This window comes from Tenrec ecaudatus, chromosome 1 (assembly GCF_050624435.1).
Source record: "Tenrec ecaudatus isolate mTenEca1 chromosome 1, mTenEca1.hap1, whole genome shotgun sequence".
Taxonomy (NCBI): domain Eukaryota; kingdom Metazoa; phylum Chordata; class Mammalia; order Afrosoricida; family Tenrecidae; genus Tenrec; species Tenrec ecaudatus.
The window spans coordinates 9,889,986-9,914,291 of NC_134530.1; the positions used below are offsets into that span (position 1 = coordinate 9,889,986).

Here is a 24,306-nt window from a genome sequence, read left to right on the forward strand (position 1 = left end):
TAGATGCCAACTACCTGATCCCTTCAACACCTCATGATCACACAGGCTGGTGTGCTTCTTCCATGTGGGCTTTGTTGCTTCTGAGCTAGATGGCTGCTTGTTTATCTTTAAGCCTTTAAAACCCCAGACACTACATCTTTTGATAGCGGAGCACCATCAGATTTCTTCACCACATTTGCTTATGCACCCGCTTTGTCTTCAGCAATCGTGCCGGGAAGGTGAGCATCACAGAATGCCAGATTGCTAGAACAAAGTGTTCTTGTGTTAAGAGAGTACTTGAGTCGAGGCCCAATGTGCATCCGCAACCTTAATTCTTAACATATAGACCTAAGTACACAGTTCTATTCCCTTCTCATTCTGTATACATTTACATATGTAATGCTTGCATTTAGACCTCTATAAATGTCCTTGATTCTTTCCTCTATTTCCTTTTACTTTCCTCTTGTTCCACCATCATGTTTGGCCTTCATTCAGGTGTAGTAATTCCTCGCTGCTACATTGCCCTTGATGAAGCCCCACTAGGCATCCCACACCCTTCTTTCCATTGATGTTAGTTCCCTTGTTGTTCCCTTGTCCCTGGGTTGGTTGCCCCCTCCCCTTCCTTTCTCCCACCTCCCCTTCTCCCGTATTCCCCCCAGAACCACTTGTCCTGTTCTTTTCATCTCCAAGTTATTTATCCCACCTAGTTTATCTAGATAGACCTACAGATACATTGATAAGTGCAAAAACCCAGCTGAGCCAAATAAAACAATAAAGGATGTCAAAACCAGAAAAACAATAACAACAACAAACAAAACAAAAAATAACAACAACCAAAAGAAAAACTGACAAAAATGGAAATGCCTATGCATAGATCAAGGTCTGTTTGTTGGCCTTTATGAGTGTTTTCCAGTTGGGTCTTATGGGATGCCGCACTCTGTCTCCAAAGTCTCTTTTTCGGTATTCCCTGGGGATTTCATTACTTTGCTCCCCTTGCTGCTCTGTTGCACGCCCTTAGTGTTTCGACTCAGCGTAACGGGGTTAGGTTGTGCACTATTCTTGCACTGGGTCTCCAGTGTTGTCCCTGCAGTGCGATGGTTTAGTGAGGGCCTTCTGGTCTCATGATGGGAGCAGCCCTATGGTCCTCTCTGTGTCTTGTCTGCTCTGAGCAGGAATATCGCCCTCGGGGCTGGGTGGGCCAGGATGTCCTCTCCTTCTCCATCCCTTTTCGCTTCTCCCATGTGCACTACTCCAACACATCCCCCTCCCCAAGCTGTAGCCCCAGTGCTGTCCTCTGGAGTGCATTCTTCTGAGGTGGGGAGGTGTCCACATAGTTGGGATTGGGGCCAGCCCCGCAGTCCTCTCTATTGGTTCCCTGGTACATGCCGGTATGTTGTATTCATGTCTTGGTGCATCGGGTGGAAGCGTGGTCTCTCGCCCTCTCCTGTGGAGATAAAAACAATACTCTCCCCTTGAGTGGGTTAGTGCCCTGCTCCCCACCCACCCATGTCTTCCCCCACCCCTCTTTCTTTCCCCTTCTTATTTAGTTGGCTGCTGTATGTAAGCCTGGATTGGACTTACTCCTGCCATAGTTGCTGGACCTCACCCCAGGGATGTATGTATAGAGTAGCCTTTCCCTAAGCCCTGTTTTTTTTTTTTTAAGCTTATCTAGGTGGACCCATGTTGTGCTTGTCCTTTTGTGCTTGGCTTACTTCACAGCATGAGTTCCTCCGGTTCTTCCCATGCGGCAATGTGCTTCAGGCTCGTGGCTGCTTCTTAGGAATGCTTAGTCCTCCATTGTATGTCTGCACCACCGTTCTTTGATCCATTCATCTGCTGATGGAAATTTGGATTGTTTCCAACTCCTTGTGATTGTGAACTGTGCCACGATGAGCATTGTGTACATTGAAAGAATTCACCAAGAGAGTAATAAAAGACAGCCCACAGACTGGGATATCGCCAAATTGATTTCCATAACGGTTATACATACCTATAGGTCCACCAGCAGTGGATGAGCGTTCCTATCTCACCACAACCCTCCAACACTTGTTACTTTCTGATTTTTTAATTGGGCTATCTTTGAGGGTGTTAGGTGGTATCTCATAGTTGTTTTCATTTGCATTTCTCTTATGGCTAGTGATTGGGAAAATTTTCTCATATATTTATTGGCCATTCGGATTTCTGCCCCTGTTCAGGTCCGTTGCCCTCCTCCTTAGTGGGCAGTTTTTTCTTATTGTAAGCTGGCAAAGTATTGTAGATCTTAGTAATAAGGCCTTTGTCTGATGTGTCATTGCTAACAGTGTTTTCCCAGTCTGTGGGCTGTCTTTTTACTCTTTTGGTGAATTCTTTTGATGTACACAGGTGATTTATCTTCAGTATATCCCACTTGTCAATTAGTGACTCCTCTGTATTTGTATCCTTCCCTATTTCCAATAGCCTAGGTTCTCAGGTTTGTCCCAGTTCCCTCATTGATTGTCCTAATAGTTTGGGTTTTTACCTCAAGGTCTGTGATCTCCCTTGAATTTATTCTTGTCCATGGAGTGAGATACAGGTCTTGCTTCATTTTTCTGCAGGTAGATATCCATTTTTCAAATTCCTTAAAGAAGGATGATGGTATTTGTATCAGGTTAACACTAAACTTATATAGTGCCTTGGGAAGAACTGACATCTTTACTATATTGAGTCTTCCAATCCACGAACATTGGATATTCTTCCATTTGTTGAGGTCACTCTTGGTTTCTTGTAATAGTATTCTGTGTTTTTCCTTGTACAAATCTTTTGTTTTTTAGTCAGGTATATCCCTAGATATTTCTATTTGTGCTTGGCTATTGTAAAGGGTACTACCTTTTTAATTGCCTCTTCTGTGATCTTGTCTGATGTGTATAGCAGTCCGATAGACTTCTATTTGTTAGTCTTGTCTCCTGCCACTCTGCCATATTCCTCTATCACATCCAACACTCCACTTGTGGAGTTTAGGGGATTTTCTATATATAAAATCATATAGTCTGCGAATAATGATAGTTTTACCTCTTACTTCCCCAGACGAATACCCTTGATGTCTTTTGTTTGTCTTATGTTGTGAGCTAGGACCTCCAGTACAATGTTAAATACGAGCAGGGACAAGGGGCTTCTTTGGTCCCCTTTTTCAGTGGAATTGATTTCGTCTTTTCGCCAATGATTAGCACATTGGTTGTCGGTTTTTCATAACACCATTCTTGCATTGCATTGCCCCCACAAACTTTCAGAAACACCCTCATATAGCAGCAAAAAAAGAAATCTCTGCCATTGAGTGGGACCTAGCTCAGGTGGCCCGTGTGTCAGTGTAGAACTGGGCCCCGTGGCATTTTCTTGGCCATGGTCTCTATGGCAGCAGGTTGCCAGACTGAGGTGTGGGTGTGAAACTCGCTGCCATCCAGTTGATGTGACTCATAGCGACCCTACAGGACAGGGTAGGACTGCCTCTGTGAGTTTCCCGAGACTCTAACGCTTTCCAGGAATAGAGAGCTTCATCTTTCTCTCTTGGAGTGGCTGGAGTGGTTTAGAACTGCTGACCCTTCACTTTGCAGCCCAGCCTGTACCCACTATGCCACTGAGGCTGGCTCCTGACAATCGCCAATCGCTACTGACAGAGTTTTCATCACCACTGAGAGCAACTCGGGGCTTCCTAGACAATGGCCCTCTTTCTGCCCCTGGTGACCACAATTGAACTTTGATCTCTAGACATGGCCTGACCATCGGTGTCCTCTGCCATTGTCCTGGACGTGGTGTCTGCAGGATGCGCTCATATTACATGAGCATCGAAACTTCCCTTCTTTGTGACCAGATCTGTTATGGACCTCAATAACTCACGGGATTTTCCCACAGACCTACTGTGTGAGTCTGGGTTGGCCAGAGGAACAAATCCAGTGACATCCATCTATGTATAAGAAAGAGCTTTCCATCAAGAAGTAATTATATATCAAGAAAGCAGCCCAGCCCAGCCCCACTCAAGTCCATAAGTCTGACACTGGTCCGTAAGCCCCTCTTCAGACTCACCCAGTCATATGTAATGACGCAGATGCAGGGAGGTCACAGGCTAGTGGGTGTACAGCCATGTGGATCCAAGATCGGTAGAAACATGACAGGGCTCCAGTAGCTCTCCAGGTCGGAAGCAGAGAATCCCAGCAAGCAGGTTGGCAAAGGGGCAGAAATAGGAGGAGGTGCCCAGGGTCCTCTTTATGACAAGGCCACACCCTTGAAGACACAGCATCAGGCTATGACTTGATTGACAGGTCTGACTCTACCCCTAGTCAGGAGTGTCTAGTTGACAGCAACCCGCCTAAAGCCCACACAACCCAGCCACACCCTAGAAGAAAATCTGCTCACCCAGAGCCCTCTGGTGCTGTTTTCCTCTGGAGTACGGGGACACCGTGGCTGGAGTGGATGGGACAGGGTGGGGGGTTCTGGTGGCATGAACACAGCTGGTTTCTGGGATGTGCACATTCATCACTTGGCTAAGGCGTCTGTCCAGTTCCTCCTCCGCCAACATGCCACACCCATTTAGCTCCCCTCTCGTCCCCATTGCCATGGAGTCATTCTGACTCCGAGTGATGTGATGGGAACAGGGTGGGGCTGACCCTCTGGGTTTCTGAGACTGTCACCCCTTCTAGGAGTAGAGAGACCCGCCTGTCTCCTTCAGAGTCGCTGGTGGTTTGGGATATACGGGCCTTGAGGTTAACCCACTGTAACACCTGGACTCCCCTTCCGACGCTCGTCTGCGGAAACCAGTCACTATCAAGGTGGTGGGGATGACGTTTCCATCTCCTGGAGGGCTCACTGGATTTCCAGAACAGTGTGGGTGGCACTTAATATGGTACCTGGTGCATCTAGCTTAGGTCCCCATCACCACCATCATCCCTATCACCACCACTAACATCGTCATCATCATCACATTATCACCACCACCACCACCATCACCATCACCACCACCACCACCAACATCATCACCACCACCACCACCTCTACCACCACCACTACCACCACCACCACCACCACCTCCACCAACACCACTACCACCATTATAATCACCACCACCATCACCACCACCACCACCAACATCATCACCACCACCACCATCACCACCACCACCACCACCACCACCACCACCATCACCATCATCACCACCATCACCATCATCATCATCACCTCCATCATCATCACGACCAACACCATCATCATCATCATCATCATCATCATCACATTATCATCACCACCACCACCACCTCCATCATCATCACGACCATCATCACCACCACCATCATCATTATCACCACCATCATCATCACCATATCATTACTTGTTGTTGTCTAAAACCATCAGGATTGGAGGAAGGCTTATTAACAACCTTCGATATGCAGATGACACACCTTGTTTGCGGAAAGTGAGGAGGACTGGAGGCACTTGCTGATGGAGACCAAGGATTTCAGTCTTCGGTATGGATTACAGTTCAATGTCAAGACTAAAATACAATGGGACCCTTAGACATCATGATAAATGAAGAAGCGATCGAAGCTGTCAACAGTCATTGAAGCAACAGTCAAGAACTCGAAGGATGTATTGCCTTGGGCAAATCTGCTGCACACAACCTTGTTAAAGTGTCGAAAAGCAAGGAGGTTACTTTGAGGACTAAGATGCACCTGACCCAAGCCATGGTATTTTCATTCATCTCATATGCTTGTAGAGGAGCCTTCGTGGAAGAGTGGGGTACATGTGGAATGCTAACCCAAAGGTTGCCAGTTACCACCAGCTGCTCAGCAGGAGAAAGATGAGATTTTCTATAGGGAGCCCTGGTGGCATGGTGAGTTGTGCCTTGGGCTGCTTACCACACAAGGTCTGTGGTTGGAAACCACCAGTCACTCTGAGGGAGGAAGGTGAGGCTTTCTGCTCCCACCAAGAGTTAGTCTTGGAAACCCACAGGGCCATTTATGCCCCATCCTATGGGGCCACTATGATTCAGAATTGACTCAGTGGCATGTGCATGTGAAAGCCAGACAAGAATGAGACCTCAGGGTGGCCGGGCTCTGCAAATGGGGGAGGTCCAGTAGGGTAGGAAGGTTACCTCAGAGGTCAAAGGGGGAGCAGGGATGGCAGGATGGTGTCAAGGCAGGTCTCTAGGAAATCATCTTGGCCAGACTGTAGAGACTCACCTTCCATAATTGCTTCAAACGTGACTCACTCTCTGCTCCCCATGACTGACTTGGAGGCTGTATCCTCTATATGACAGGCAGGAATGTCAGGCTTTGAGTGCCACCCTGAAGCCTTGTGGTCACTGTGAGCTCACACAGTGTCCTTCCTGGAACTCCCTTTGCCAACAAGCTCTTACTCACTTTTCAGACACAGGAAGCCCAAGGAGTGCCCAGGGATTCCAGTGGTTCCAACCCAGGGTCATTTGTCCCCTCTCCCAGGGGACCTTTGAGGATGTCTGGAGACATGTTTCGGTTGTCAAGGCTGCTGGCATCTGGTGGATTAAGGCCAGGAATGCTGCTCAATGCCCCCACAATGTGCAGGAGTGACAGGGAATTACCCAACCCCTTAAGGTCCATAAAAGGAGCCCCAGTGGCATTGTAGGGGAAGTGCTGGGTTGCTAACCTCAGGGTCGGAGGTTCAAATCCACTAGCTGCTCCACAGGAGAAAGTTGAGGCTGCCTGCTGGGAATCGCCTTGATGACAGTGAGTTAGGGTTGGGGTTGTCAAGTCTTCTTGTTCTTGTTGTTAGGAACCATTGAGTCAGTTCTGACCCACAGCGACCCTATGCACAACAACAAAGCCCTGCCTGGTGTTGAGCCGTCCCATCCTCACAATTGTTCCTCTGCTTCAGCCATTGTTGCAGCCACAGTGTCCATCCATCTCGTGCATAGACTTCCTCTTGTGCTCAGTCCAGGGAGAGCCCAGAGGTTGCAGTGGTGGGGAGCTGCTCACCGGAAGGTTGGTGGGTGGACCCCACCAGCTCAGCATCGACTAGAGGGCAGTGGGTTCATGTTGACGGAAGGAGCCCTGGTGGTGTGTGGGCAAACACTGAGCAGCCAATCAAAAGATAGTGGTTCAAACCCACTGGTAGCTCCACGGGGGGAAGACCTGGTGATCTGAAAAAAGAACTTTTCTTATCCAGGCTACCCCGTGGCAGTTGAGTTGGTTCCGACTCCTAGAGCCCCCATAGGATTTCCTAGGGTGTCATCTTTTCTGGAGCAAATCCCCAGCCAGATCTTTCCTCCAAGGCACCAGTGAGTGCGTTCAAACCTCACACCCTTTGGTTAGCATCTAATCACTCAATTACTGTGCCAGCGGAGTGCTGGCCCATGACCAGTCAACCCAAACCAAGCCTACTGCTGGCGAGTTGCGAGTTGCATCCGACTCTTAATGACTCTACAGGACAGAGTAGAACTGCCCATGGGGTCAGCGAATGGGTAAACCTTGATGTAAGCAGGCTCTCTCTCTTCTGCAGAGCGACTGGTGGGTTCAAACCTGTGGGTCGGCAGCCCAGTGGTTAACTCACTATATCACCAGCCCCACGCATCCACCCTTCCCACTACCAATACCCCTTGCCCAACTTTCCATCCCAGATGCATTCTGAAGGGACTGGGTTTGGAGAGAGCCTCTTGGGCCAGGCAAGCTGCCTGAGCCTTTGGTGAGAGAGGCTGGGCTCACTTCTGCTATGACCAATCACCCCTCCTGGGGAGGGCAGAACCCTCGAGGCTGGGGTACATAGCAGTATCTTGGCATCAAACCCAAAACACATGCCAGTTGCCTTCAGGTTAATTTTGACTCGTCGTGGCCCCCAGGGAGGAGGTCACATGTAGATCCTTGAAATCGGTTCCCCCTTTCCAAGCCACCTTCCCTCTACCCTCCCAGTATCACCACTCACACCCCTGGTCCTGAAGGGATCATCCGCCCTGGATTCCCTGTGTTTCCAGTTCCCATTTGTACCAGCGTACATCCTCTGGTCTAGTCAGACATGCAAGGTAGGATTCGGATCATGACAGTGGGAGGGGGGAGGAAGCATTTAGGAACTAGAGGAAAGTTGTATTTTTCATTGTTGCTACATTGCACCCTGACTGTCCTGTCTCCTCCTCAAGACCCTTCTGTAAGGGGGATGTCCGGTGGCCTACAAATGGTCTTTGGGTCTCTCCCCCTCATTCACAATAATATGATTTTTTGTTCTGATGATGCCTGATACCTGATCCCTTGTCACCCTGTGATCACCCAGGCTGGTGTGCTTCTTCCATGTGGGCTTTGTTGCTTTTGAGCTAGATGGCCACTTGTTTACATTCAAGCCTTTAAGGTATAATACAAATATTAATTGCCAGAGGTGCTGAGTAGGTTTGTTTTGTTTCATTGCTTTGTTTTCCTGTAAATAGGTAGCCCAGATACCCTCTAAGAGCAGTGGTTCTCAACCTTCCTAATGCCACGACGCTTTCCTACAGCTCCTCATATGGTGAGGACACCCCCAACCATAAAATTATTTTCGTTGCTACTTCTTCACTGTCATTTTGCTACAGTTATGAATCGGGCGAGTTGAGGACCGCTGCTCTCGAGGGTCAGCATCTGCTTGTGGGTATCAGCCAGGGGCTGTAATTGGTTGTCAGGTATATGTTCGGGGTCTCTGAAAGCCCCTGTATAGAATCTCTAATGTTTCTGAGTGTCGGAAAGCTTGTTGGGGGCATCTGTAACCGGCTCCTGTTCCTTAGCAGGTATCTTGCAGGCTTAGAATCTTGCAGATTCTGAGCCTTAGTTTCAGGGTATTTGCCGGCACCTGTGAGGCTGCCTGGTATGTGTCTGGGAGTATCCCACGGTTCCTATGTTGGGGGTATCTCTGCCCACCTGAGGGACCTAACTCGGTTTTCCGCAGCCCCGCCGCCAAGCGGCCCCAGTCCTGCCCTGGGGTACCCCGCTGACTCACCCAGCTTTAGATTCCCCCGACCCCGCTGACCCTACCTTCTCAAGGACCTCCAAGCCGCGGACCCACGCCGGTGCCCGCGGACTCCTTGAAATTTCTCCGTAAGCTCGCGCTGCCCCCCAGGAGCCCCACGGAAAGCCGCAGCTCCACCTTCTGGGGTGGGGGTCCAGCCTCCGCAAAGTCCGAGGTTCCAGGAGCGTCCCTGGAGCCCCGCCCCTCCACAAGCCCCGCCCCGGCCACACCCTCGGGCCGGCTCGGGGGCGGGGCGGCGCCTGCGCACTCCGCCCCGCGCGGCTTCCCGCTTCCGGCTCCGCTCCTAGGACTGCGGTGGTTTCAAGGAGGCTGGGCAGCCGCGGCTGCGGCGGCCCGAGCGGACGGCGAGCGGCCTGCGGAGGACCGCGCGAGGTGAGGGCGGCGGGGCGGCCCGGGAGGGAGGTCCGGACCCGGGGAGCCGGATGCACGCGGCAGGGGCTGCAGCCCGGGCGGCGCCGTCGGTGCGGGGTGCTGCGGCTGCACCCGGGCGGCGCCGTCTGTGCGTACGGCTGGGTGCCCGCGGGCCCGCCCGAGCCCGCGCCCTCGGTCTGTGCGGCCCCCTGCCTGCAGCCTCAGCCGCCAGTTACGGGGCGCCCGGGGGTGGATCGGGGCGTTGTGGCAACAGTCACAGTAAATAACAGTAACAGCCCGGGGGGCTCTCGGCCTGCGCGGAGCCCCACCCCCGGACCCGGTGGGGGACAGCTTGTCTGCGGGGGACGGGGGGTGGGTGGCACAACTTGTTTGGGGAGCCACGCCGCCCAACTGTGCGCTCCGGGGTCCTCTGCTCCTCCGCTCCTCCGCGTCCGGAATCAGGGTGCGGACCGGTCTCCCTTCGCTGTTGGTTCTCTCCCCACCCCCCACCCGCCAATCCAGACCTGTTGCTCAGTCCAGATCCAGAGATGGCTGCCGGGCTAAAAAGTTTTTCTGAAGTTTGGCCACCGAGGTTCCAACCTTTCCCTGTTCCGTCGTTTGGGGAGCCCCAGTCTTTTTATTTTTCTTTTCCGCCGAGTGCAGGGCAGTGCGTGACGGAGCCAGGGTGATCTGGGTGTCTGGTGAATGATTAATCTCAGAGCCTGAGTGGAGACGTATTGGGAGCCGCGGCTTGTGCATGCAGCAAATCAGATCTGCGTTCTGACCGCCATGGCACCCTGCTGGGCCTCAGCTTCCCCACGTAAGACAGGGCTGAGCACCGGGCAGAGAGGGGTTGGATGAGCTAGGAGTACAGGAGCGCCCTAGTGGTGTCGTGGTCACAGCTTTGGGCTGCTTACCACAAGGTCAGCGGTTCAAAACCACCAGCCACTCCGTGGGAACAAGATGAAGCTTTCTGCTCCGGTAAAGAGTTGTGCCACTCCAATTTTCCCTTGACCCGGCCATAAAAAAATCTGGAAAGTGTGTACTAGGGGCATTTGGACCCGTCTGTGTTAACACGCTTGATGGACTTTATCGATATTTCTGGGAGGCAAGCCCTTTTGAGGTGGGGTGGGTGTGGAAAGCTGAAGTTACCTGGCCCAAACCAAGCCGACCCAGTATTGCCAAGCCGACTGGGGTGGGTGGTGTCCCAAAAACCGCCTCCCAATGGTTTTCTGAGATGGCAAATCCTTCGGGTAGCTGACTGCCACATCTTTAACCCGCAAGCTGATGGGTTAGAATCTGACCTTTTGATTTGTGGCCGAGCGCTTTTCCACTGCGCCAGGACCCCTCCCAGAATGTGGCCTCCATGCAATAAATGCACCCAGCCCTGAAAGCGTCAGAGAATACATTTAACTTCTTGTGAGCTTGGTTTGTTTTGTTTGCCCTTTTTTTTTTTCAAGGGCACTTGGGACAAAAAACTGGTTGATTTGTTTCTTTTCTGTGGGCCCTTTGGAAGTTGGGGCAACGCAGAAGTCATTTCAGGCCACCTCAGAGGTGTGATTTTCATGTCTCGCAGGAGCCGTTGTGCCTTCGGGGTCCTTGTCCTTGCTTGTCAGCACCCCGGGACCAGGGCTGCGGTCACCAGCTGTGCCTCCTTGGGTGTTTACCTACCGCATGGCTGGCATAGTTCTGACGTTTGCTCCCTGCTTCTCCCTCACTCTGCATGTTTCCACTTCTTCAGACTCCACCCGGGACCTGCGCAAACCCTCGGTCTCAGAGGGCTGGGCTGGGGAGCACCGAGTGCACCCCAACACCCACGCCTGCTCTGCTCTGGATCCGGTGGTGGCTCTGTCCTCTATCCCTGAGCGGGAGGAGCAGCATGGTGGTTTGCAAACTCTTGCTTCTGGTGTGGCGAAGCTGGCACTGCCTGTGGGAATGTTTTGGGAGGAGAACTGTGCCCAGCTGGCGTGGGGGGGGGGGCGCTGCGAGTAGTAACGGGACATGGCCTCTCCAGCTACATCTTGTTGTTTTTGAAATTATGTTGGGTTTCCGTGAAAACCTGCCTGCCAGCTTCCCTGCTTTTGTCTGGAGAGAGATAAAGATCAGTTGAGTGGCAGAGCTGGGCCTTTGGGTGAGGTTTCCGCGACTTTTTCAGAAGCAGATGGCAGGGCGTTTCTTGCGTGGTGCCCTGGGGTTTAGCAGCCCAAACTTATCAGCCGTGGTCACTCCTGGGGAACTCACAGAGAAAGATCTACCCATCGGGGAAACTTCTACAGAAGATACACAGTTTTAACTGCCGGGAATTATGTCAAAAAGTAACAAATATCCACGCCTGTTTGCTCTCCTAAATGGAGGGGAAAACATTGTAAAGGCTTCGCTGTATCAAAAAGTATACTTTTTCACATAAACTGAAGACTTTTATATTTTTTAGCAATGCTTTTATGACCACAGGCCACATACCATAAAAGGTACCCTTTGGAACCGAGTGGGTCGGTGGGTCGAATCTGTTTGGAGCTGTGCAGCTGCCAGCACTGTGTAAATCCGAGCATTTTGTCAGATGGGCTTCAGGGGAGAGAGTCAAAAGAGGGAACTGAGCCTGGGGATGGGCGGGGAGGGGCAGAAGGAAGGCATGGGGGAGGGGAAGGACACCAAATATTAACTTGGCGGTATGTCATTGTGGCCCTGCTCACAATAACAGAGAGCTGAGGAGGTGTCATTGCTACCAAAAAAGCAAGCAAGCCAACAAGAGCCCACTGCCATCAAGCTCAGTTCGCCTCTGGGCAACCCGCAGGGTTTTCTTAGCTGTGGGTTTTTGTTTTAATCAATCATTGTATTGGGTCTCCTACAGCTCTAATAACAATCCACACATCAGTGGTATCAAGCACATGTGTGCATATGTTGCCATCATCATGTTTTTGTTTTCATTTTTTTTAACGGAAACAGATCACCAGGCCTTTCTTCCGTGGTACTCCCGGGTGGGTCCAAGCTTCCAACCTCTATGGTTAGAAGCAGGGCCCGGTCCCTTTGTGCCCCTAGGGACCTGACATGATTGGTCATCAGTAGGTTGTCCTCATGCCCCTCCCCCTCTCCTCAGAACCGCCCCATGGGGTTTCCAAGGCTGCGATCTTTATGAGGGTTAATTGGCAGGTGTTTCTCCCTCACACTGGCTTGTGGGTCCCTCGGAGCAACCCGTCCACTGCCAGTCGAGTGCTTTAGCCTCAGCGTCACTCTGTCCTTTCCAGGTAGAGGAAACCAGGAGATTGAACTTGGAAAGCAGTAGTTCCCTGTCATCCACCGTGGGGGTTGTATCTGACACACACACACACACACACACACACACTCCTTACATTATGGATTAAGTTGCCACCACCACCACCCCCCCAAAAAAATGTGTTGAAATCCTAACCTTTGCTATCAGGTATGATCCTGTCTGGGAATGGGGCAGGGGTGGTGGTGGTGGTGGTGGTGGTGGTGGTGGTGGTGTTGGTGTGTGTGTGTGTGTGTGTGTGTGTGTGTGTCTTTTCTTAGGTCAGTGAGGCCTTCTACAAAAGGGCTTCAGAAAGTTCGTGGGAGAAGGGGCAGGATTCTCTCCTGCCCTGCCAGCAGTCGCCTCTTAGTCCCAACCAGTGCACTTCCGCTGATTCCAATGCCCAGGGATCCCGTGTAGGCTTTCCAGGGGCATCTGTACTGGGGCAGACAGCCTCAGGGGAGCAGCCGGTGGCTTTAAACAGCTGGCCTTGCGGTTGGCAGTCCAGTGCTTGTTCAAAGCACCATCACCAGAACTGTGGGAGCTGGAAGCGCTTGCAGGCCTAGCACACAAGTTGAAGGCAGGCCCTAGAGCTGGGCGGCTGGAGGGCCAGAGGGTGAAGTCGAGGAAAGCCCACGGGTATCAGCCCAGGTTCCCAAGAAATGGAACCAGTGACTCTTGGATGTGTCTGTTATAGAACTCCCTCTCATGACCACCGGGTCAACGCTGACTCTTTTAAGGGAGTAGAAAGCCCAGTCTTTCCCTTGCAAAACTGCTGGTGGTTTCAAATTGCTGACCAGGCAGCCCAACGCATAACCACCACGCCGCCAGGGCTCTGTGTCTATCTGTAGAAAGAGTTCTATCAGGAAAATGGCCCGCTGTTGTGAAAGTAAGTCACTCCAGTCTGGTTCAAGTCCATAGGTCAGATGTCAGCTGCAGGCTGCTCCTGACTGCTGTAGCTGCAGGGGCTGACCAGCAGGAAGCAGGAAGGTGAAGCAGGAAGGCCACAGGCTGGTGGGTGCCAAGCTGAATGAATCCGAAATTGACAGTCCCCTAAGGCCTCCTGGGACTGGCAGGAGGCATAGCAGGATACTGACAAACCAGATGCAGGATCTCGAACCAGCAGTCGGCAGAGGGGCCAGAGAGAGCTCAGTCCTGCTCAGGGTGTCCCTCATACAAAAGGCCACACCCCACAGAGGTATCATCAGGCTGCAACCTGGTTGATAGGTTGGTCTTCACCCAGGTGTACGTCTCCAAACTCTCTGTCCTTGAGTGGATTCTGACCCTATACAGTAGGGGAGAACTGCCCCCAGTGGGTTTGCAAAAACTGTAACTCTGTACGGTAGTAGAAAGCTTCCTCTTTTTCCCTGGGAGCGACTGGTGGTGCCGAACTGCGGGCCTTGCAGTTAACAGCCTAACGTGAAACCATTAAAATCTAACCATCATGCAGAGGGAACAAGTGCCCAGCGTAAGCAGCACGAAGGGTGATAGATGGTCGGCGTGAATCGATTTTTAGTCAGGGCACCGACTCTGGCCCTCCCCCTGACTGTCAGTGTGTCGGGCTGTGGCTGTGATGCCGGGAGCTACACCCACAGCGTCCCCCATGGTGAACAGGCGCTTCTAACGTGAGACAGTAGGAAGAAATGCCTGGAGAGGTACCTCAGAAACTCTGGGTCACAATGGAATGCCGTCCTACCCACAGCATCTGTTGGAGGAGGACATGTGTCCAGTGACGTCGAGGCCAGCGAGGGCCAGGGAGACTCTTGGTGAGACAAGTTGGATGCCTGGGCTTTGCGTTTGTTTGTAGTTTAGTTGAATGTTTGCCTGGAGGTGCAGCAGCAAAGCACTTGACCGTGTGCTTGAAACCCGCCAGCCTTGGGAGAGTGGTGTGGCCCTCTGCTTTCCTCAGGACCCCCATCGGTCCGTTCTGAGCTGCCCTGTGGTGTGGGGGGCAGGGAGGGGCATCATGGTGGCCTGGTGGCAAAGTGGTTACACGTTGGGCTGCGATCCACAAGGTTGGCAGTTTGACGCCACCAGCAGCTCCTTGGGAGAAAGACAGGGCTTTCTACTCCTGTCGCCAGTGACAGTACTGGAAACCCACCGGGGGTCGCTATGGCCTGGAATTGACTCGATGACAATGCATTTGAGCACTTGAGAGGGAGGGGAAGGTGAGTCCGCTGGAGGCCCGTGAGCAAGGGAGGAAGGAGAGAACTCGGAGCTGAGTGACCAGGCCTGTCAGAAAGAAGATGTGGAAGACCAGTGTCCTGCTGGGGGCGCATATCTGCCACCGGAGGCCAACAGACCTACTATCCGTTTCCAGGACCTTACAGTTAGCTCCCCCTGCCCCTCCTCCTGTCTGTGCATCCCCCCAACACACACACACACACACACACACACACACACACACCTGACAGCAGCAGGTGTGCCCCACCTTCAGCGTTTGATGCTTGGAGGCCTGGCCTCAGGAGGTGGGGGGGTTGCCTCTTCTCCCTTCTGCCCCTTCACCCCCAGATTAATCCTGTGAGAACATCATGACTGCTGTGGGCAGCAGAATATCACCCTGGCCCCACAAGGAGTCCAAGTCCCAGTCACCTGTGAAAAGGGGCTGGCGCGGCAGAAAGGACTGTTTCATGGGTGAGTTAAGAGTTTGTGGAGGGGGGTGGGAAAAAAAGAGTTTGTGGAGAGGCTCGGGGCTAGCCCAGGGTACTCAACAAACCCACAGTGGGCAAGGAGATCCCCACTCATCGTGACCCGCAGGAGTGCCCCATGGGGTGTCCGAGGCGGTCAGGCTCTAGAGAAGCAGACCACGTCACCTTTCTCCCATGGAGCAGCTGGTGGTGCCGACCGCTAACCTTTCAGTTTGCGGCCGAGCATTGAGCACCGATCCGCCTCGGAAACAGGACACCAAGCAGGTAAAGAGTCAGCTCTGCCCTGCAAGACAGCGTAGAACTGCTCCACGGCCGCATGCAATCATCTGTTGTTGTTGTTGTTGTGTGCCTGTAGTGACCCTGTGCCCAACAGAATAGACCCTGAGGTTGTTCGTGTGCTTGTGATCCCCATGGAATGGGAAAGTCCACTGGCCACTCATGGAGTTGGCATCAGAGTGCTTAAACCACTGCAATACCAGGGCCCCTGAGTGTGGTCAAGGGCTCCTATAAGTGGGCGGTGAGGGTTGTGTTCTTCTCTCCAGAACCCCTACACCCAGACCCACAGGTCACATCATGATAAAAGGGGCAAAGGTTGAAGTTGTCAAGGGTTTCAACTTGCATGGCACCACAATCAGTGCTCGTGGAAGCAGCCGTCAAGAGACCCAAAGACCTCTCGTATCAGGTCAATCTGCTGCACAAGGCCTCTTGGGTGTATTGGAAAGCAAGGCTGTTATGTTGAGGACTGAAGTGCTCCTGACCCATGCCATGGTGTGCATCACTTACCTCAGAGGCGAGTGTGAACGTCGGATATCGAATAAGGAAGGCCACGGCAGATTTGATACAGTAGGACTGTGCTGCTGGAGAAAAATCTTCAAAGTACCAGGGCTGTACCATGGAGAGTACCCAAGGGCAAACCAATCCGTCGTGGAAGAAGTACAGCCAGAGTGCTCCTTAGAGACAGGGATGGCGAGACTTGGACCGACCTGGGACGTGTTGTCAGGAGAGACCAGTCCCTGGAGAAGGACATCGCGCTTGGTCAAGCAGAGGAGCAACGGAAAAGGGGAAGGCCCTCCAGGAGATGAGTGGACACAGGGGCTACCGCCCCGGCCTCAAGCGTAGGGACAGCTATGAGGAGGGGTCGAGATCAGGCAGTGTTCCGTTCTGTTGTGCACACGGTTGCTATGGGCCAAACCAACGTGACGGCCCCCTAAGAGGGCAGCAGAAGGGTCTGAGTTGGAGCAGAGATATGAAGGTGTAAGCAGAGGTCTATGTGGAGGGCAGGGCTGGGGGACACCACGAGGCCAGGAATGATGTGGGCAGCCTCTGGACGCCAGAATGGACAACACATGAGGTCGCTCTGCCCATCTTCCTCTTAGACTTCTGGTCCTAGAACTGCTGGACCGCTGTTGATTTAGGCCGCTTGCAATGTGGTCATGGGTCACAGCAGTCAGTGACCCAGATCCCTGATTCTAACTCAGAGCTGCTGGCCTCTGCCATCCTAGCTCAGAAGCAGCCACAGAACAAACAAACAGGGGCAGGGCGGGGGGCAATTAAAAGCTCAACCCCACGGCCGTGGCATCCGTGCTGACTCCCAGTGATGCCTAGTGACAAACCACGAGGAGTCACTGAGGAGCAGCATTTCCTCCGTGGAAATTGGCATCCTGTGCCCCGCAGTGTTTGGCCATTTGCCTCCGGTTCCCCAAGCCCTCAGATCCCACCAGCCTCCCATGCACACGGTGCGCAGGGCTCCACTGGTCCTGAGAGAGAAAGAGCCGGCCACCCACGTTGGGGCACGTCCTCGGTCCATGCTACAGAGACCCGTGATGCTGTGCCCTCCGACCTTGAGACATGGGACATGTTCAAATGTATTCAGGCTCACACCGCAACTTGCTGCACAAGGGCTGCTGCCGAAGGTCTCCGCAAGGTTCTGGAATTTTCCTCGCATGGTAGCACCCTGCCGGCGAGGCGCACAGTCGTCATGGGAGCTGGCATTCTTGGGAAACCAGCCTCGTCCCTGCTTGCTGCCGGCATGGGGTCTTGACAACCAGCCCAGGGCAGTGGGCACTCAGGTGCTCCTGACTCCTTCCGAGTAGAGCTGTATACCATGTGGTTTTCCAGGGACAGGCTTTTTCTTTCCCCCAGAAGTAGATCACCAGGCCTTTCTTCTGCAGCACCTCTGGTTGGGCTTTCAAACCCGCAGTGTTCCAGGGAGCAGCCCAGCACGTGAACCTTTTGTTCCACCCAGAGACTCCATGGGACGGCTGTCCCCGCTGCCAACTTGATTCCAGCTCCTGGTGACCCCAGAGAACAGGGTAGAACTGCCCCTTAGGGTTTCCGAGGCTGTGAATCTGTAAGGGAGCAGACAGCCTCATCTTTCTCCCCAGAGTCCTTTGTAGGTTTTCTTCCAGGCTCCAAATTCCCTGTCCCTAACTCGATTCTGACTCACAGCAACCCTGCCGGGCAGAGGAGAACTGCCCCAGTGGGTTTCTGAGGCTGCCAGCCTTTCAGGCAGCAGCAAGCCTCCCCTTCCTCCCATGGAGGGGCGGAGGGTTTCAGAACTGCTGACCTGTGGTTCGTTGTCCAGTGCTTAGCCCACTGTGCCACCAGGGCTCCCTTAAGCCATCTCAAAACCCAGCTCCCTGCCACTGAGCAATTTCTGACTCATAAACGTAGATTCTCTCAGGGCCCTGGAATTCAGCAATGACATCGCACAGTTGGTGGATCTTGCTGTTTCCTCATTCTGGGTAGACAGGGGAGCAGGCTAGTCTGCTAGGAGATGGAGGGGCATGGGGGACAGGGACGGACTGAAATGTCATTTAACCCTAAAGAAAAAAGCTCACTGCCGGCCAAGTCCAGCTCACAGCAAGGACCTGTAGGACCAGGTAGAAAGCGCCCCTGGTGGGTTTCTGAGACAGAAAGGCATTACAGGAGGAGAAAGTCGCCTCTTTCTGCAGGGGAGCAGCTGGTTTCAAACTGCTGACCTTACAGTTAGCAGCCTGGTGTGAAACCTATAATGCCACCAGGCCTCCTTTGAAGAGCCAAATAGTAAATCTCTTTTTCAAGCTTCTTAGGCCACCCATGTGGTGTCTATCAAAGTTCCTGGATGCTGCCTCTGCTGTTCTAGTTCAAAAGTGGACCGCCCCCCCCACTGAAACATATGGGTGTGCCCATGTGTCGATTAAACTTTATTGGCAAAAACTAGTGTCCCAAAGTACCACCTGCTGGCTCTCTCTCAGGGCTGCTCAGTGCCGCCTCTGCTGTCAGTCTAGGTTGCAAGCTGCCAGTCCAGCCCAGCCATTGCCCCTTTACCCCATCACCCCACCACCTGTCCCTCCTCACTCCTTGCAAACCCTTTAGGACTGAGGAGAATTGGTCCTTAGGGTTTCTGAGACTGAATCCTCACAGGAGCAGAAAGCCTGGCAGCTCGCTTAACCCAGGGCTCCCTGAAGCAACCACAGACGCCTCGTAACCCATGGGGGTGTGGCGCTGGTAAAGTGAGGTTTCTGATATATGCCTATCCTAGCCGTAATCCCGTATGTGGTGTGTTAGGGATTCCTGCCCTTGTGCCTGTGGCTGGAGTGCCATTGGGGAGGGAGTTCTCTGGTGTGCTGGTGGCCGTGATTAAGGTGGGATGTGTTCTGAGTCTGCACCTTGTTAGAGGGTGTGGCTCCAGCCACACGTGCCACCCTTCTCCCCCTTTGTTTCCTTGGAGTTCTGCTGAAAGACAGAAACCACACCCCCCATCAAAGCCATTCCTCTGTGCATAAGCCGTATCAGTAGCTGAGAGGCCTTCGAAGAGCCGCCAGCAGAGGGCACATTGGAGAACCTAACTGAAGTGGGGAGACCAGAGGCCACAGCACGGAGACTGCAGGACAGAGCAAAGGAGCCAGGCTGAGACGAAGCCAAGGGGCTGCACCCCTGAGACTGTGAGACATTGTAGCAGCCAAAGCCAAGGGACCACATGGGTGACTGAGCACTGGAGAGGCTTGCCTTCTGGCTGAGGACAGCTTGGCCAGGCAGCTGTAAATCAAGGACCATATCCTTACTTTTCACTGTTCTGACCTGTGGAAACCTGTCAACTGCCCCAGTCGAGTCGGTGCCCACACATCTTGACCCTCTAGGAACTGCCCCTGTGGGTTTCTGAGACTGTAACTCTTTATGGGAGCAGAAAGCTTCACCCCCTTAATTAGGAGTACTGCAGGCGAGTTCTGTGTGGCTACTGCAAAGACTCTTCAAACCCAGCAGCAAACTAGATGCCCTGGGAGGAGCGGTGGTGACATAGCAAGGTAGAAGAAGGATGGAGCGGACAGGCACGTCTTACTTCTGCCTCGTGGCCGAGGGTCTGGGGCTGGTGGGTAGATGGATTTTCCTCCCTTGTGTAGCCAGAGATCAGATATGGCCCCTGCATCATCCCTCCCGGCACTCCCCCAGGGGCCATGTTTCGATAAAACTGTATTGACAAAGGCAGATATAACAACATTGACTGCAGATGGGCGGGTGTTGGTCAAGGGGGTATGGCAGCTTAGCATCCTGACAGGGCTTGGTCATGTCACAGGCCAGGCTCCCGCTTCTTGCTGGAAGCTATTGCCCATCTGTCAGCAGGGGCTGGCTGGCTGCTGGCGTTTGAGCAGAGTTTCCAGACAAAGACAGACTAGGAAGAAAGACCTGCCAATCTACTTCCCCGGATCCAGCCAGGAGGCGTGTGCTTGGACTTCAGGGAGAAGGTCTGGGTGCACTGGTACCCAGGCTCCTTCAGCACCAACTGTATTACACACGCCAGTCTTACAAGAGCTTTGGAGGTTGTCAGTGGCTAGTGGTGACCATCTCAGCCAGCCGGCCAGAACCTGGTGGCTGGCACGGGCTCCTCCAGGCCTGGGCAGGGGGAAGGGTGCCTTCCAGCACCCTGCTTATGACTGCCCCACGCAATTCAGAGACCTGCACCCAAGGAGCTACCAGGGGCTGGTTTTTTGCCAGGAGAGTGCCAGTCCTTTCTCCCTGGGCACCTCTGGGCAGACCCAGCCTTTCAGTCAGCCTAGGAGTGAGGTCGAGAGGTACACAGCCCCCGCCCACTTCCCACCCCAGGGATCCCGGGGGGGCCTGGTGAGTGGGGTTGTATTTTTTTATTTGTGTGGTTTTTTTGCTTTTTATTATGAGAAAGACCAGGCTTTCTGCTCCCGTAAAGAGTCACGGTCTCGGGAACCCACAGGGACAGTTCTGCCCCGTCCTGCCGTGTCTCGGAGTCAGAATCGACTCCACGCCATGAGCTTGCTCTGAGACTGTACATTGAGTGCAGGTTTACAGAGCAGATTGATTTTTCACTCCACGATTCATACGCATCCTGTTGCCCCTCATTCACTGCCATCAGTCTGATCCGACATCGCCCTTCCCGCTGAGTCCGTGTTTCCTGTCTCCGCCCCTCCTCCTCTCCTGAACCTTCAGAGCTTCGCCACCCCCCCACCCCCCGTAAGTGCCAAGTGATCGATTGTCCCAAGGTATACAACTCAGTATGTCCCTGTCCCCCTGCTAAGCCTGTCTTATTTGTCATGGGTGAATTCAGTTCCACACCTGAAGGGGGACTAAAGGCCTTACTCTCCTGGATTCCACCTGTGTCTCTCCGACCTGTGAGCCTCGTCTCGTAATGTTATGATTTTGAATCTTGTCACACATTTTTCTCCCGCTGCCTCCCTCTAGCACAGCAGTTCCCAACCTGGGGGTCTGGCCCCTTGGGGGTCGAACGACCCTTTCACAGGGGTCGCCTAATACATCCTGCCTATCAAACATTTACATGACGATGGAAAACAGCAAAATGACAGTAGCAACGAAAATAATGTTATGCTTGGGGGGTCGCCACCACTTGAGGAACTGTGTGAAAGGGTCGCGGCGTTCAGAAGGTTGAGAACCACTGCTCTAATGTGATCCTTTTCCAGACAGTTGATAGTGGTGGCGGGGCACCATCCACTTCCTCTGGTCTCAAGGCGGTGCAGCCCCGTAGCCCACTGGACTGATTATTTCCGTCCTCCTTCGGTTTCCATCATTCTTATTTCCTCAGGAAAACGGCCCCCATCTCGAGTGGGGCTCCTCGAGGGGTCCTCTGAGGTCATGAGCCCCAGTAGCTGCCATGAGAGGTCATGTCACTTTCACCCTGTGTCCTTTTCTGGCGAGTGACCCGAGCCCAGCCGGTGGACCTGGGAAACAGGGCAGAGTACATGCCGGCACCTAATCAGTTCCCGCAGGACCAGAACCCACAGAGATCTGAAGATGATTATGAGTTAATAACCCTTAGGTTCCCAGAGGCTGTTGATTAGAGGGCCGGTGTCCCCGCCCAGGGAGCCTCTGCTGGGTGATTCCTTCGCCCGTCCTTCAGAAAGGTGAAGCCGGAGGTGACAGCCATGGGGAGGGTCTCGCTCACCGCGGGCAGACACAGGACACAGACTGGCTAGAGCCAGTGGGTTGGGAGCCTGGGCAGCGTGTGTTTGGGTCCCGTTGTCGTGGTTAGCATATGCCATCTAGACGGGCCCTTACTCGGACAATCCTGCCGACAGCGGGGCAGAATGCAACCTGGCCCTGCGCCAGCCCCACGGCAGCTTGCAGGTTGGACAGCTTTGGCCCGCGGGGTTGTGGGTGGCTGGAAGATAGCTGCCGGGCTCTTCTTCCGAGCCTGGCTTGGTGTGGACGCTCCACTGAAGCCCCGTGCATCCTGGCAACACCCAAGCCTCCACCAACAAATGGGGATTGAACCCAGGGCTCCGGCTCCAAAGGCAGGGGGGTCCCACAACCGAGTCATGGCTACCCCTGCTTGCATGTCAATCATGTTTTCGCACCCTCCGGAGGGACCAGCCCTCAGAGCAGGGCATCCCGCTTGGTAATGACTTGCCATGGTAGCTGCAACAGTGGGCGCAAGCAGGAAAACAGTGGTGAGGGTGGTGCAGGACCAGACGGTGTCTCGTTAGGCTGTGCACGGGGTTACTGGGAGCCATGCAGGAGCCATCTGGCCACCACCTCACAGCACCTGGAACACACCCTCAGCACTGCTGGCTGGTTGGCTCTGCCGGATCCTTGTCTGTGCTGGGGCTGCCCTGCAGCGCTACCCGGGACCTCGGCCCACTCAGTGCCAGTAGCACTGCCCCCTCCAGCTGTGACAGCCACAGATGTCCCCAGGCCTTGCCCAGTGTCTCCTGAGGGGCAGGGTCCCCTGAGTGAGCAGGTAGTTCTGGGGCTGTCAGAGGGGGAACTGGGGCGGAATGAGCCCCCAGGCATGCTGCTGACCTCATAAATAAAAATGGTTGGAGCTAGTGGGGGCAATACAGCAGCCGCCCCCCTCCTCCAGTCCCATCCGATGCCATGAGACTGGGCTGGGCCCAAGGAGCCCTGGTGGTGGAATGGTTGGGATGTTGGGCTGCTAACCACAAGGTCTGTGGTTCAAACTCGCCAGAGGCTTCTACCAGAAACAAGCGTTTCTGACAGTCAGAATGGACTTGATGGTAGTGGGTTGGTTCTGGTCCCTGGAGCCCGGCACAGAGCGCGGGCCTCACGGCTGTTCATTCCATCTCTCCTTGTGTGTGGGGTCCACCTGCCCTCCCGCCTATGTGGCTTTGTCCTCTCCCTCCCCACGCTGTGGCCTCAGAGACTGTTTAAGCCCCGGTTTCTATTCCTTGTCTAGACCTCTCCTAACACTGGCTTCCATGACCGCCCCCCCACCAGTGGCTGGCACCCCACCTTGCAGGAGGTGTGTCTGGGCCATCTCTGCCAACCCCAGGTATTCCTGCAGCTTGGGGTGCCCCATCCACTGTGGCCCTTAAAATGCCTCCTACAAGCAGGACACCCCCATCAGGGCCCCTCTGCATGGAGGACCTGACCCCTCAAGCTGTCCATAGAGGGCAGCCCCCTGGGAATCCATCTGGGCCCGACTCCCTTGTCGTTGCTGGGGTTTGGAACTTCCCACCATCTGGTGTGGCACCCCACGTCCCCAGAGGTAACCTACAGCCACAATCCACCCCTTAACATGCCCCTCTAACTTAGAGCCCGGCCTCCCTGCCAGCTTTCATTCGCATCCGGGAAACTAACCCACAGTGTTCCACGTGGATTCCCTGGCCGTAACCCAATGGCAGATTGCCAGGCCTCCTTTGAGGAGCCTCTGGTAGGTGAGCAGTGCTTAACCGTGTGAGCCACCTGTAGACTGCCTCGAGTTGCCACTGACGGGAGTCTCAGAGGTTCCCCAAGGAAGTGCGCCGGCGCATTGCCACAGCCCAAAGGCAGGCAGGTCAACCCGGCTCACAGTGTACCTTACCCACCGCCATCGAGTCAATTCCAACTCACAGTGAGCCTATGGGACAGGGTGTTGGAAACTGTGAGCTAACAGCCTCTTCTTTCTCCCACTGGTGAGTTTGAACGACTGCCTCCCCTCCCTCCCCATGCACTCATTGACACTCCCCACCCACACACACACCCAGCAGAACTCCCTCCCTCTCCCACTCGTTCTGGCCAAGCTGAGTTCCGTGGTGTGCAGACATTTCCAGGATTTTCAGCTTCTGCCCTGAACCCTAGTGTGTAAGTGATGTTTGGCTTTTGGGGGGGGGGGATGTAACATACAGCCCCACCACCAGCAGAGTTAACTACAAGTCATTCTCCCCAGGACTGATACTGTCTTTTAGCTTGGTTGCAGGTGGCTCCTCTGTGATCCACAGAGCTTCCTCTGACTGGTCTTCAAACATTGATCTCCAGGCCTTTCTTCACCGTCACTGTCGCCGTCAGGAAGCTGAAACCTGTTAAGCCTCCTAACCACATGCAGGCCGTCGGTAGCTGCACGTGAGGTGCACTGGCTGGGTATCGAACCCGGGTACCCCACATGGAAGGGGGTGAGAGTCCAGCACTGAGCCACTGCTGCCCTGTATGCCCCTAGAGCAGTGATTCTCAACCTGTGGGTTGCAACCCCTTTAGGGATCGAACGACCCTTTCACAGGGGTCGCCCGATTCCCAACAGTAGCAAAACGACAGTGATGAAGTAGCAACGAAAATGATTTTATGGCTAGGGGATTGCCACCACCTGAGGAACTGTATGAAAGGGCCACGGCATGAGAAAGGTTGAGAACCACTGCACTAGAGTGCATTCTAACCGGT

At 53.8% G+C, this 24,306-nt stretch overlaps 1 protein-coding gene and 1 long non-coding RNA gene across 2 annotated transcripts in view; one reads left to right on the plus strand and one right to left on the minus strand.

The window, feature by feature from the left end:
• Positions 1 to 748: 748 nt before the first annotated feature.
• On the minus strand, positions 749 to 7,095 carry LOC142444742 (uncharacterized). Its single transcript, XR_012783930.1, has 3 exons — positions 5,385 to 7,095; positions 4,015 to 4,212; positions 749 to 1,423 (listed from the first exon to the last, which is right to left on the minus strand). It is a non-coding gene; the product is annotated as an uncharacterized LOC142444742 (long non-coding RNA).
• A 2,109-nt stretch (positions 7,096 to 9,204) lies between these two features.
• The window catches only part of ARHGEF18 (Rho/Rac guanine nucleotide exchange factor 18), a 43,090-nt gene continuing 27,988 nt past the window's right edge, over positions 9,205 to 24,306 (plus strand). Inside the window, exon 1 of the mRNA XM_075545793.1 lies at positions 9,205 to 9,315. The gene's annotated coding sequence lies outside the window, so the exon portion shown is untranslated. The remainder of the gene's footprint in view (positions 9,316 to 24,306) is intronic.